This window comes from Pinus tabuliformis, chromosome 8, assembly GCF_031772625.1.
Source record: "Pinus tabuliformis cultivar Carrire ecotype Pingquan chromosome 8, CPIR1, whole genome shotgun sequence".
Lineage (NCBI taxonomy): Eukaryota > Viridiplantae > Streptophyta > Pinopsida > Pinales > Pinaceae > Pinus > Pinus tabuliformis.
Window position 1 is genome coordinate 1,983,348,938 of NC_142294.1, and position 14,259 is coordinate 1,983,363,196.

A 14,259-nucleotide genomic window follows, 5' to 3' on the forward strand; every position below is an offset into this window, starting at 1 on the left:
GTCTTTAGTTTGTTTGTTTCTAAGGTAGCTACCAGCCTTAATGGGATTAGCAGCTCTGCATAGACACTTTTCCCGGTAACACTATCTGCTGGAGCAATCATTGAATACGGGATTCCTCAATAATCGAATCCCACTTCTGGTTGTCACAGAGAATCATAGTGGTATTCATCATGTGTACTCACTGAAGAGTTTCCACGACCAGACAACTTCAGACGAGGTCATACTCGTAGTTATGTATCCGCTCTCGGTGGTACTTATAACAACCGACTTCTGCTTCTTGCTCATCCATGATATCGAAGCAGAATCCAAGGAGAACCAGCACTGAGAAGTGCTCTAGTGATCCTCCACACTGCTTGCCCGGTCAACATTCGAATAATCATGCATTTTTCATATTTCTGGCAGTGTATCTCAATCCATGAGAGATTGTGCCCCGAAGATATCTCAGAAGATTCTTGACACCAATCCAGTGAGGCTCAACCCAATATGAGCTCACCATGCTAATTGCAAAACATATGTCTGGAATCCAACTCCCTCTTACTTCTGCAAATGAGAGGGTCTGCACCTGTCAGAAATAGTTCGTCCGCATAAGGTGCCGGTATGAGAGGTATATCATCCACAACCTTTAGGTAATGGTTTGGATCGGTTTCACTCCTAGTGAATCTCAGTTTCATCAAATGACTATCAATACTCTCATACTACGCCCGGGGTGTTTTGCTTCAAGCCATAAAGGGCTTTCTTCCACCTATATACATGAGATTCCCGTTCATGAATCTCAAACTCCACAGGTTGTTCCAAACCTGTGGATTTTCTACATGAGGGGAATGGTCCCCTTGTAAGATTTTCCTTCGGTACATCTCAGACATGTACTTTCATGCTCTTTTTTAATTCAGGCTTCCCTATCACCATCTGACTCACATACTTCCGGTGCTATGTGTCAATGGACATGGTCCCCAGTGGACTTCCTGTAACTTAATACAACCCTGAACTCAAAAACATCTTTGAAAATTCTATTTTCAAACACGTACCTTTCTATCAACGAATGCCACCTTAAAACCTTCGACTTCCATTCCGAAATGGACACCAAGTTCTTCTTGTGATCAGGTACATAAAGGAGATTTTGTACATGAATCAAGTTACCCTCATTCAATTGAGAGGTAACATTACCTACACCCTTTTCGGGATAAGTGGCATCGGCTCCAAGTATAATCCCACAATTGTTTCCATATCTACCAAATTAGAGAGTGCACCCTTCTATCCGATGAAGTGCCTGGGGTTCCTTGATTTCTTTGAAGAGTCGACCATTTCTCCTTGATGAACTATATTATCTGTCATTCTTTTGATCATTGAAGATGTCCCTAGAACGATCATCAAGTGATGTGTCCATGCCATTTGGACACTCCTTCGCATAATGGCCGAACTAGTTATTTGTCTTTCCTTCCACCTTGAGATCTAGACTTCCAATGAAGTGATCTTTAGATGGGCCATCAGAAACTTCTGCTATGCCATTATGATAATATGTTTTTCTTCGACTTCACCCTTGGTGAACTTAGAAGAAAGATGTGGAACCCATTGATCCTTTTTTCCTGTCCCAACTGTCTTTGGTGATTGCTCTTTCACTCTTGCTTGGGCGTTGTCTTCACCTCAGCTCTGATTCCATGTTAATTTTTGGTATGTTCTATGCTATAGCAATTTATTTAAATTTTCACAGTTAGCAATCACATCAACATTAAAGTAAACTACAGATAGAACATAAATATAAATCGTAGAAGACAAGCCAAGAAAAGAGGACACAAGATGTGGCGCTAGCCAGGGACAAACCCTAATGTGGGGAAACCCTTGATCAGTTCTTCTTTTATGTTCTTCAAAGTTCAACAGAGAAAGTGAGAGAGATAGTACATTTACAACAGAAGTCAACACTTTGATTTATCTAGATTTGAGCATAGATCATCTCCTATAACGATGATACATGAGATCATTTGAAGACATTTTGCTTCAACTGATTCTCGAAGGTGATGGCTTCACCTATCCATTTCGTTCATTTTCTACACCTTACCATGTAGCACCATCTCATCTGCTTTCATCATCATGCTGCCCATTATTCTGCATCTTCCATCATTATGCAACCCTATTCATCATCATGCTGCTCATGCCCATTATGCTGCATCATACATCATCATGCTGTCTCATCCATCAACATGCAGTCTCATTGATCATCATGCTGCCTCATACATCAGCATGCAGTCTCATTCATCATGCTGCCTCATATATCAACATGCAGTCTCATTATGCTGAGATTATCTAACATGAGATTAGGACCATATCTCTGCTTCCATTGAGATAGTAACCGAGTTTATTATTACACGGAGAGCTGAAGTGGTTATGTATAGCATCGAGACACATAAACATATGCCGAGACTATTAGATAACAGGTCCGAATATCCTTCACTGTAATACCGAGATCATTTTTATGGCATGACTGTCTTACTGTTCCATCTCCATCCGAAGTTCTGTAGCTACAGGAGTATGATGTCAAGACTGCTCTTATTCATGCGAGATTAACCCAATACCAGTTATCCGAGGTCTTGACTGTGATTGCACCTAATACCCAATCGAGGTGCAGTCAAGCCCTAGATTTGGATCTGCTCCTTCATTCCGGATACCCTCATATCTTGACTGCAACTTCAAGCTTTGATTGCGGCTCTTGATTGCAGTTATGATTGTGTATAATCATATGAACAACATGTTAAGGTATCACATGAACAACGTATTAAATGTCACCATGATCTGTGTATTAGTGTCCCTCATACCAATGTATAAGAGTCTCTATGACTGCGTTAAGGTGTCATCATTGACTGCATTAAAGTGCTTCTATGACTAGCGTATAACATCCTTTGAGAACAACGTATATCATCCACTATGAACAACGTATATGATCCACTATGAATAGTGTATTTGATCCACTATGAACAACGTATTTGTACGGCGTATAAGGTCTCCATTATCTGTGTATAAGAATCTTTATGACCTGCAGCTAGGGCATGTTTGTACTGTGGCTAGGGCATCATACACTTAGCCCAACTTACTCTTTTTGTGTCTCTCCTTCACCAAAAACCCAAAACGTGGAGAGGAGGAGACTACACATGAAGAGGTGTGTGTGCCAAATGATTTCAAGTCCTCTATATTTATACTAAAAACGTAGATGAGACACGACTATTTGGCTTCTGAGCCTACTCATGTTGTTGGCCGACTTGACAATTTGTCTTATAACATAAATAAATTCATAACTCCATGAATACTTATCGGAATCGGATGATCTCTAGATCAATCCTACACCTCTCGATGAGAGGGATTCAATAAAAAAATCAGCTACCATAAATAAGATGACCCACATGGAGTTTTTCCCTACTTGCCAATTTTAACAGAGAACCCTCTAGCCACAAATCTAGCTTTATATTTTTTAATACTACCATCAGCACCATGTTTAATTTTATACAACCATTTAGAAAACACAACAGATTTACCTTGGGGTCTTGGAACCACTTCCCATAAATCATTATGAATGATGGACTCATATTCTTCAGCCATTGCATCTTTCCATGCTTGAGCCTTCACAACGTCTTCAAAAGTGCATGGATCAACTTGAATAATGTTGCTCATGGCTACAACATATCTCTAAAATCGACATGGTTTCTTACTTTATCTGAATGTTCCTCTAGGAACAACATGTCTATCATTATCCTGTAAAGTGTGTTAATCTAGGTTGTCATTGATGTCAATATGGCAGTGTTTGTGATGGAAAATTCTTGTGACATGTGTGGTTGCCGATTGATGCCCATTTATCATAATATCGTTCATGGAGGATCCAAAGATTGAATACATACATAATAGAAACATTGGAATTGAGGAGGAAAGATATCATAAGCCATCATAAGAGGAGAAAGAGTAAAGAGGAGAAGCCATGAAGCCAAAGAGTAAGAGGAAGAGTTCATCAGAAGCCATCAAGGAAGCAGTTTATCGCATATACCCAAGGGTAAGTGCTATCGAAAGAACAAAGAGCAAAAATGATATTAGAGGAACAAAGAAGAAAACACCGGAGGAGCCATATTGGAGGAAGTAATAAACCATTGGAAGCCTTTCGACAATATATAATATCAACATAAATCTTATCGACGGTTCTATTATATTAAGATATGTAAACAATGCTCAAACCCCCGATTGCGATATAATATGCGAACCCACTGGACCATTACAATTCACCTCAATGAAATATCACGTCTGCCTATCAGAACATTCATATCGCAAATCATAAGGGATGTATATCCAAATCCTCCGATTGCGATAACATTGCGGATCCGCTGCACCATTATAGTATGACTTAATGTAATATCACATCCACAGTAATCACAAGTTTCAAAGGGATGTGTGATTGCGATATAATAAGCGGACCCGATAGCTCCATAGAATATACCTTTATGTAATATCATGTCCAGTTATCAGAAGTTACGCAAATCATAAGTGTTGTCACCACCGGACCACTGATTGCAATAAGACTTGTGAACCCAACCACCGATTGCAAAAAGTCTTGTGAACCTGATTGCTGATTGCGATATTAGCTGTGGACCCGACAGATCTATTGACGATGGTTTAAAATTATATCACATCCATTTCATCGACAGTATGAATATTGGCCATGTTCCATCGGTGATGTTAAGAGTTGTGATTGATGACATGGATGTGGGACCTCTTTGGGTACGGTCTCTCCTATGAAATCCTCCATAAATAAAACAAGTTTATGAGTAATTGGATGAATATCCATAAGTCGGCCTCTCCTTTCCAAATGAACATGTCTTTTGAGTATTGGTGAAACTCATATAAAAACGAGATAAAACACTTCACTTTTGAGTATCGATCTCGGGCATAAAAAACATATCAGAAGGAAAGTTCACAACTCGTGAACTTGAAGAGACAAAGGAAGCTGAAGGTTGAGAAGTCAAAGGTCAAGAAGACGCAGAAGGTGCAGCAGAAGCTAAAGGCCGAGTGAAGAATGAAGCTAAAGACAGAGCGGGAGGACAATATTTTGACCTGATTCATCTTGGAATGATTGGACCCAGAGTGAAGCCATAGCGTAGACAATGACTTGTCGCAAATACATAGCACAAATATCTTATTGAAAAAACATCAGCAGATCTTGGAGACTTTATTGAAGATCATGCTGCATTGTTGAGATCATCATGAGGTAAACTTTGCAAACTATTTTGGACAATATGAAGAATTGTGAAGACTTCTTCATATGAAGACAGGTTGTCATTGATGATTTAGCATGGAGACTACAATGAAATTGTAGATTGACAAAATTCAATGAAAAATATTTTGGGAACATAGAATTAATATCAAAACATATATAGACAAAAGATAGTAGTGGGTTGGAGTCCAAAGGGTTGGTGCCCTGAACGTTGGAGCCTCGAACAAACAAGGTAGGTGCCTTGAAGGATAAGCTTGGAGCCCTAGAGGATCGGTGTCCTCAAGAAACCAGGTTGGAGCCTGTACCAGAGAAGGGTTGGAGCCCTAGGGGTTGGAGCCTCTAAACACAAGGTTGATGCCTTGAGAAGATAGGGTCGGTTCCCTAGAGGTTGGAGCCTCACAAAAGACCAAGTTGGTGCTTGGCAACGGGTTGGATATATTGATGCACTGATTAAAGATCAGCATATGATGACTTAAATGAATCATAAGTTCAATGGATATACGTTGGTTTCCTTAAGAACATTTGTGTGCACACACGAGTTCTCTTCACTGAAGTAGCGTATATAAATATGATTATGAAATGGAAAAGGTTATTGATTTCTAAATACTGATTCACCCCCCCTCTCAGTGTTATTCCCAACACTTTTCAAGGAGTTGCATCTTCCTTAAATGTTATATCTTTGCTAAATTCTATATTTCTTTGTCTAGGTACATATATTCTATTAGCTTTAGAATTTTCACAATAACCAACAATCATACCTTTCTAACCTGAAGTTTCCAGCTTGGTACTCTTTTCCTTTGGCACATGAAATTAGATAGGGCATGCAAAGATCCTTAAGTGCCCATTTTGTTCTAGTTTATATAGTACGATGGTCTCTTTCCTGATTCCAACTTCTTTGCAAAAGTCTTGAGATCTTGTCCACTTCATGTTCACCCAATTCATGGGATGGCTCGACACCTTCCTCAATCTTGATACAAAGGAATTGGTTCACATATTCATCAAATGTACCTGTTGATCCTAGAACAAGATAAATAACAATAGTAGGAAAGTAAATAAACATAATGAAAGTATACTTGGTGTTGATGCAGGTATTTCTTTCTTTTCTAGATATGAGAGTGGCTCTTTCATTATCCTTGCACCAACTTCCTCTTAGAGTGTACTCTTCCTGCACTATTCTGTACCTTGATGATCTTCATGATATGTTTTTCTTGATCGCATTTTTCATCAAGAAGTTAGTGAAAGAATCATTCAAATACTCATGCAAGAAAAATAACCAATGATCAATAAAGATAAATCTAAACAAGAACAATGACACAAAGAAACAACATAATACTTGAAACTAATTTGGTATTGAAGGAAGTTATTATCTCCCTTTTTATCTGGCCTCTATAGGTTACCACTCTCCATAAGTCATATGTCATTGGCAAAAGAAATGCATCTTCTTGATCACCACTTGGCAAACTCCATCATGATCCACTCTAATCTCTGGTATTTCGGAAACCATCTTCCTCACATGATTAATGCTTTATAATGAAGATGAGTGAATTTTTGGTGCCACAGTTTACATTGATAATTATTTATCATGAATCAATGCATAGACAGGTCTTCCATTGATTTTATACATATTCTCAAATCTTGATTGGAGAGTGAAGGAATGTAATAATTATGCATATTGACTTCATTGTCTACAATGATATTAGTTATAATCCATTTTTGATTGTTGAAAATGAGGTTAATTTAGAAAACTATCATTCCATCTTTTACAAAAGTCATGATTCGTACCTACAACCACTTTGTTAGTAACTTTTAATATCAAAATTACCTAAACCCATAAGATTATGACCATTCTCATATAATGTGAGAGAGTCAAATTACCCCTATCTTCAACATTCAATTTCTATCAATTATTCTTTCATAATCTTCTATGCATTATACTTCTTTTCAAGACAACACTTTCTTGAACATGCATAAACATAAATAAAACTACTCTTTACTTTTGCATGCATTAACAAGTACCAAAACCACAACTATTAAACACATGCAACACCTTAATTATTATCTGCAAAATTACTATAATATCTTAGGTTCCTTGAAATCTTGGAATAACGACAACAGTAAAATTTCAAAAACAAAATTTCAACAATAAATTTCAGTCGTAAATTTCAGCAATAAAATTTTAGCAGTAAAATTTCAGCTGTAAATTTTAGCAGTAAATTTCAGTAGTAGAATTTCAGCTATAAAATTTAGTAGTAAAATTTCAGTTATAAATTTCAGCAATAAAAGAGGAGATATTTCAACAAAAAATGAACAAAAAGTAGAAGGAACAACAAAAAATATTTAAGCAAAAAATGAGCTGCAAATGGCTCAGACAACCAGAGATATTTCAACAGAAAAAGAGTTTCCAATGGAGTGGACAACAAGATACATTTTAGTAGAAAGAGAGCTGAAAATGGAGTGAACAACATGATATATTTTCACAGTAAGAGAGATGCAAATGGAGTTTGTCTTCTTGAGAAGTTAGGTCAATGACTAGAGAAAAGTGCATAAGGGGAAAACCCAACCATACTCTTCTTCTATTAGAAATCAATTGTTCAACAGAGATACAAACTACAATGAGAGAATGATGAAGTTCACCCAAATCTGAAGAATATATCTAATAGCAGTAACTGATGCAAACACTGAATCACTTTGGCTCTCCAAGATTTGCTCTTACTCTCCAATTCTCTGTTAGGCCCTATACTACTAGTGTAACCCCTTATTGTTATTAGTAAAACCCACTTATTATATTGATGTACCCATGTAGTGCCCATATTGTTACTATTGTGCCCCATAGAAGCCCACTATTGTTATTATTGTGCCCTTACATTATTATTGTTATGTCGGCTCTGATTATGTTATGACCCCTTAGACTCCTATATATAGAAAGGAGGTCTTTTCATTTGTATCATCCAAGAATTGTTCATTTATGTAATGTAAAGGAGGTTTCCCCCTCGAAGAGGCTGAATTCTAAGGCGTTGATCTATCTTTTCTATCTTTTCTTGAGCTGGTTCCATAACATTTGGTTTCAGAGCTTTCGATTCTAGGGTTTCGCTGCTCCAAATAGGTCATCGTGGCATTTTCTCTATAACTTTTTTTCTCCGACGTTTCAGAAGAGAAAAAAAACCCATTTGAGAAGAAATCACGCTGAACCTCGGGTCCAAATTTCAGAGCTTTTCACGCTATATTTGCGGAGATATGATTTGAGGAAGTTGGTCTTTTTATAGACTGCTGAATTACATTCAAAACAGGTGACCTGGGGAAAATCGTCATAACTTTCTCTCTGAGCATCGGATTGAAATTTCATAAGAAAGTACAGAAAGAGGACGGACTGTAGTTTCTTGTATATATTTTTAGAGCCAAAGGTCGAAACAGTGACTCGTGGCACGTCGTACAAGTTCGCTCTACTGAACTAGTCTATAATTAGGTCACTGTGGGATATTGTGCATAACTCTTTCTTGGAGAATCCAATTTGGATCAGACTGGTGTCATTGGAAAGAGGACACAGAGGGCTACTATAGGTCACAATTTCAGAACTTAAAGATGCGAAAGTACAGAGTTACAGTCGTTTCAAGATCGAGCTCCTAAAATCAAGAAAAAGCAAGATGAGGAAGTTTGATGGCAAGGATTCCATAAATTGGATACTTCAGATGGAGCAATATTTTTATCTACATGGTGTACCACTGTTACAAAAGGTATGTATTGCATCTTCATATTTAGAACCAGATCAATTTTTATGGTATGAAGGGCTTTGTTCTCGTAAACAAATTGTTACGTGGTTAATTTTCACGGAGGAAATGATAGCACATTATGAGGATACAAAGAGCAACACCTTCTTTAGAGCAACACCACAACAATTGGAAAGAGTAAAAGGGCTTTGTGACATAGTGGAAAGCAAAATTATGGAAACCAGAAAGCATACCCCTCACAACTATAAAGATGGAAGTGTTGTTTCTCCTAGCCTTCCACAACTTACAAGGGTTACACCACAACAATTGGAAGAAAAAATAGAAAAAGGGCTTTGTTACAATTGTGATAGCAAATCCACTAAAGGTCATAAGTGTGCTGAGAAGAAATTATTTTACATAGAATATGAAGAGGAGGAAGAAAAGGATCAAGAAACATCAAAAGAAGAGGATATATGCCAGGACCCCACCCCAGAGAAAGAAGAAATGAATCAGACCATATCTTGTAAAGCATTGGCAAGAATTACCACTCCTCAAACTCTCAAGATAGAAGGACATATCAAGAAGAAAAAGGTGCAAGAAGTGAAAGATCACATCGAGAAAGAAGAAATGAATCCAACCATATCTTGTAATTCATTGGTCGAAATTACCACTCCTCAAACTATCAAGATAGAAGGACATATCAAGAAGAAAAATGTTCAAGAAGTGAAAGATCACATCGAGCATCAAGAAATGAAACCGACCATATCTTGTAAAGGATTGGAAGAAATTACCACTCCTCAAACTCTATAGATAGAAGGACATATCAAGAAGAAAAAGGTTCAAGCAGTGAAAGATCACATCGAGCATCAACAAGAAGTTCTCCAAATTTTAAAGGATAACGCCACTTCGGTGCAAAATAAAATGAAACAAGAGGCAGATCAACATCGTAGTGAAAAATGTTTTAATATAGGTGATTGGGTATTTTTACTGCTACATCTCAAGCAAGCTATTTATGAGAAGGAAATGTTGGCAATACTACATGCACTTAAAAAATGGCAACCTTACCGAATGGGAAAACTCTTCAAGGATGAGGATGTGGAAGCATTGTTTTGTGCTATTTCTATTATCCAACCAGATTGGATAAACGAAGCAAGGGATGAATGGAAGAAGGACGAAGAAGTATGGCCACTTATTCAAAAGTTGCAAAAGATCCTAATTCAAACAATATTGCCAAAAATTGAAGAGGAAGGAAAAATCATATTGGAACCTGGAGCAGTCACAGAAACAAGAACCTGACAACTACGAGATCAATCAATTTCAGAGTATCTCATCAAGTGGAAGAACTTACCCGCTGAAGATTCCACATGGGAGGACAAGAATTTTATATAGAAGCATCAAGAACTACTCAAGCGTTGAGGACAACACTTTTTGAAGGAGAGGGGCATGTTAGGCCCCTATACTACTAGTGTAACCCCTTATTGTTATTAGTACAACCCACTTATTATATTGATTTACCCATGTAGTGCCCATATTGTTACTATTGTGCCCCATAGAAGCCCACTATTGTTATTATTGTGCCCTTACATTATTATTGTTATGTCGGCTCTGATTATGTTATGACCCCTTAGACTCCTATATATAGAAAGGAGGTCTTTTCATTTGTATCATCCAAGAATTGTTCATTTATGTAATGTAAAGGAGGTTGCCCCCTCGAAGAGGCTGAATTCTAAGGCGTTGATCTATCTTTTCTATCTTTTCTTGAGCTGGTTCCATAACATTCTCTCTCTTTCACAATCTCCTTCAAGTTTCTCCAACTCTCTCTCAAGTTTGAATTCACAATGCACAAGTAAGTGAGGTGAGATGATATGAGACACACATATATATGAGAGACAATGAATTATTGACATAAAGGAGGAGAAATACACATGCGTTAAGGAGGACTTACATATGCAAAAATATGATTGTAACTTATGCCATAAAGGAGAGGAGTGTAACTTATGCATTTAGGAGAAAAGTGTAACTTATGCATTAAAGTGGTGTAAGAGGAATCCTTTTAGGACACATCATTAAAGTGTGTAAGAGAGTGTAAGAGGTTCGTAAGAGCATTAAAGAGAGAGAGGAATGAATCCATTAAGAGAGAGAGAGAGAGAGAGAGAGAGAGAGAAACATATGCATTAATTGAGGGGAGTTACATATGACATGAGAGACTTGAATTTCTTTTTAATAATAATATAATATAATAATAATAATAATAATAATATTAATATTGATGATTGAGTCAAAATTGAACTATTAGGATTAATTGATGATCAAAATGGATTTTCCATCGACAATGCTTGATTACCAATTTTTATAAGGTGATTTACTATTTTTGGAAAGTCATACTTGAGACTTTCTATTTTTATAAATTCATCCCTGAGCTGTCAATTTTCAACACTCCGTCTTATCTAGGGAGGCATTTATTTATGCAAAAAAAGATCTTTTCTTTCTCTGCTCATCTCTGGTCTATATCATATGGAACACTATTGTGTCACTTTAATGAAGAAGAATCATCATAGGGGAAATTCATCCGTCACCCTATATTCACTTAGTGGCATTGCCACTTTCCAACATATGACAAGGAACTCATACTCCAATGATTATCTATGTTTGGGAGGATCCACTTGTCAACACATGAAAAGGATCTCGCACATCCAAGGCTCATCACTGCTTGGGGGGATCCATTGTTCAACACATGACAAGGATCTCACACATCCAAGGATCATCATTGCTTGGGAGTATCCACTTGTCAACACATGACAAGGATCTCACACACCCAAGTCTCATCACTGCTTGGAGGGACCCACTTCGCAACACATGACAAGGATCTCACACATCCAAGGCTCATCACTACTTGGGGGATCCACTTGTTAACACATGACAAGGATCTCGCACATCCAAGGCTCATCACTACTTGGGGGGATCCACTTGTCAACACTTGAAAATGATCTCGCACAACCAAGTCTCATTAAATGTCAAGTGGTGGAACAATTGCATCTTAGAAAAGTCACACATACAAGTCTCATTACACCTATTGAATATATGGGTGGCTCTTCCGACATCCCAAATTGTGGGTCAGATGCATATTGAGGCCTACTCTTGTGGCACACACTAGATAAGAGGTCCCTCCTCCTCAAAATATTTCTGACATCATTCCCTAATCATGTGAGCTTTGACAGGGGGGAAGGTAGCTCAATATTCTTGATCATTTGTGATCGCTTCTCGGAAGGGTCATGTCCATAAGTCCAAGCTATTGATTGGTGGTTGTCATTGATGTCAACCCAAGCAACACTAGGGGCTACCCCGATCTTGCATGGGAATTTTGACTTGAAAACTTATTCTATTATGAGTCAAGGATCTTCTATATGGATTCTACTCGTCGATATGTTTCCATTGATATATGGCATGCCAAGTAATTCTTCACGGTTTGAGAGATATTCATGTTTTAAGTTAGTAACCACAATTAGTGGGCTAAAACCCTATGGGGTTGTGGCATGTCACTCATAATTGGTTGTGGTCATTGAATAGTCAATAATTAATATTTTTTTTTTCTCCTAAATCCTTCCAACGTTCATTTGTTGAGGACCTTCTTAACTCAAGACATTCATATAAGTAATGACCCTCATATCCTCTTCTAGTAGGGATTTTGTGGCTTCAAACAGGTCATCGTGGAATTTTTTCTATAAATTTTGTTTTGCGAAGCTTCAGAAGCTAAAATTAAACCAATTTGGGCCAAAATCTCGATGAACCACGTCACAAAATTTCCGATCTTGGTTCGCTATATTTTCGTAGATATGATTTGAGGAAGTTAGGGTTTTTGCAGGCTCCCAAATTCCATGTCAAACTGGTGACATTGGGAAAATTGTCATAACTTTCTCTCTGAGAATTGGATTCAAATTTTGTAAATATTCACAGAAAGAGGACGGACTTTAGTTTTTTGAGTAGCGTTTTCAAGGACGAAGGTCGCAACAGTGACACGTGGCACTTCATACAATTTTGCTCTACTAAACTAGTATATAATTAGGTCATCGTGGGAGATTTGGAATAACTCTTTCTTGAAGAATCCAATCTTGATCAAACATGTGGGGTTGGAAAGAGGACTCAGAGGGCTACCACAAGATGAAATTTCAGACCCTGGAGATCCGAAATTACATAGATACAATAGATTCAATATCGAGCTCCTAAAAGGAAAGAAAAAACATGCATTCAAGGATCACTGCAATAAGGACCACACATCAACAGTCAAGGGTAAGTCTCCTACAACTAGGTATGTATTATTAGTGTTTACATTTGAATTTTGAGTATCATCTTTGACATATGTTTTTGCAGGACAACATAAGTATATACATTGTCTCGGTTATATCTCTATGTCTCTATATGTCACAATTAGTTTTTCAAATGTCTTATTCTTGATACTACACATTTTATGCTACATATTCTTGATGCTACACCAAGATTTCTAAATCTATATGATGTTGTAAGTTCATGTTACTTGTCTTGTCATAGTTGATAGAATGGTCTCTGTTGTTGTACTTAGAACTTAGTCCATCACAAGTCTAGGGTCTTTCATCAATTTTTATTGTATATATCTTTAGGTCAGTTTTAGATATAGTCTTGCATAGAGTTGAGGCTTATATCAAGAGTGGGAGTCTTTGTCTACTGTTGCAAAAAGTCAACAACAAAAGTGACAAGCACACTTTAGGTATGCATTGTAATTTTAATTTGTATCTATTCGTTATTATGCACTTACATGTGTTTTGCAGGCAGAGGTAAGTTGAGGGGTATTTTGTTTTGTTATGGGATTGGTTTCGCCGTGCAAATTTTGATGTAGGTCAAAGAAGATTGAAGTACAACTTCAAGCAAGAATTCAAGAGAAGAAGTATCAAATTAAAGGAAGAATTGCAGTGGGAGATCCTTTGAAGACATGCCAACCATCCATATATTGTGAAGAAGTGTCAAGGCCAAGAGTCATCATTGTAAAGTTGTAAAACAATCATTTGTAAAAGAGTCATCATTGCAAAGTTGTAAAAGAGTCATTTGTAAAAGTGTCATCATTGGAAGAGTCATTATTGTAAAAGAGTAAATCTTCTTAGAGTTGAAAAGGCATTATTGGGAGGTATAGGAGTCTCTGCCAGGATGATGTCATGGTTGGTTTGTAGGTCATAGTGTGATTGGGTGTTCCGTCAAAATCATTGTAAATCATATTGTATTGTGGATTGTTGTCCTCGATACATGAATCCACACTCTTGTCTCATTTCAGTCTTTATAGGGTGG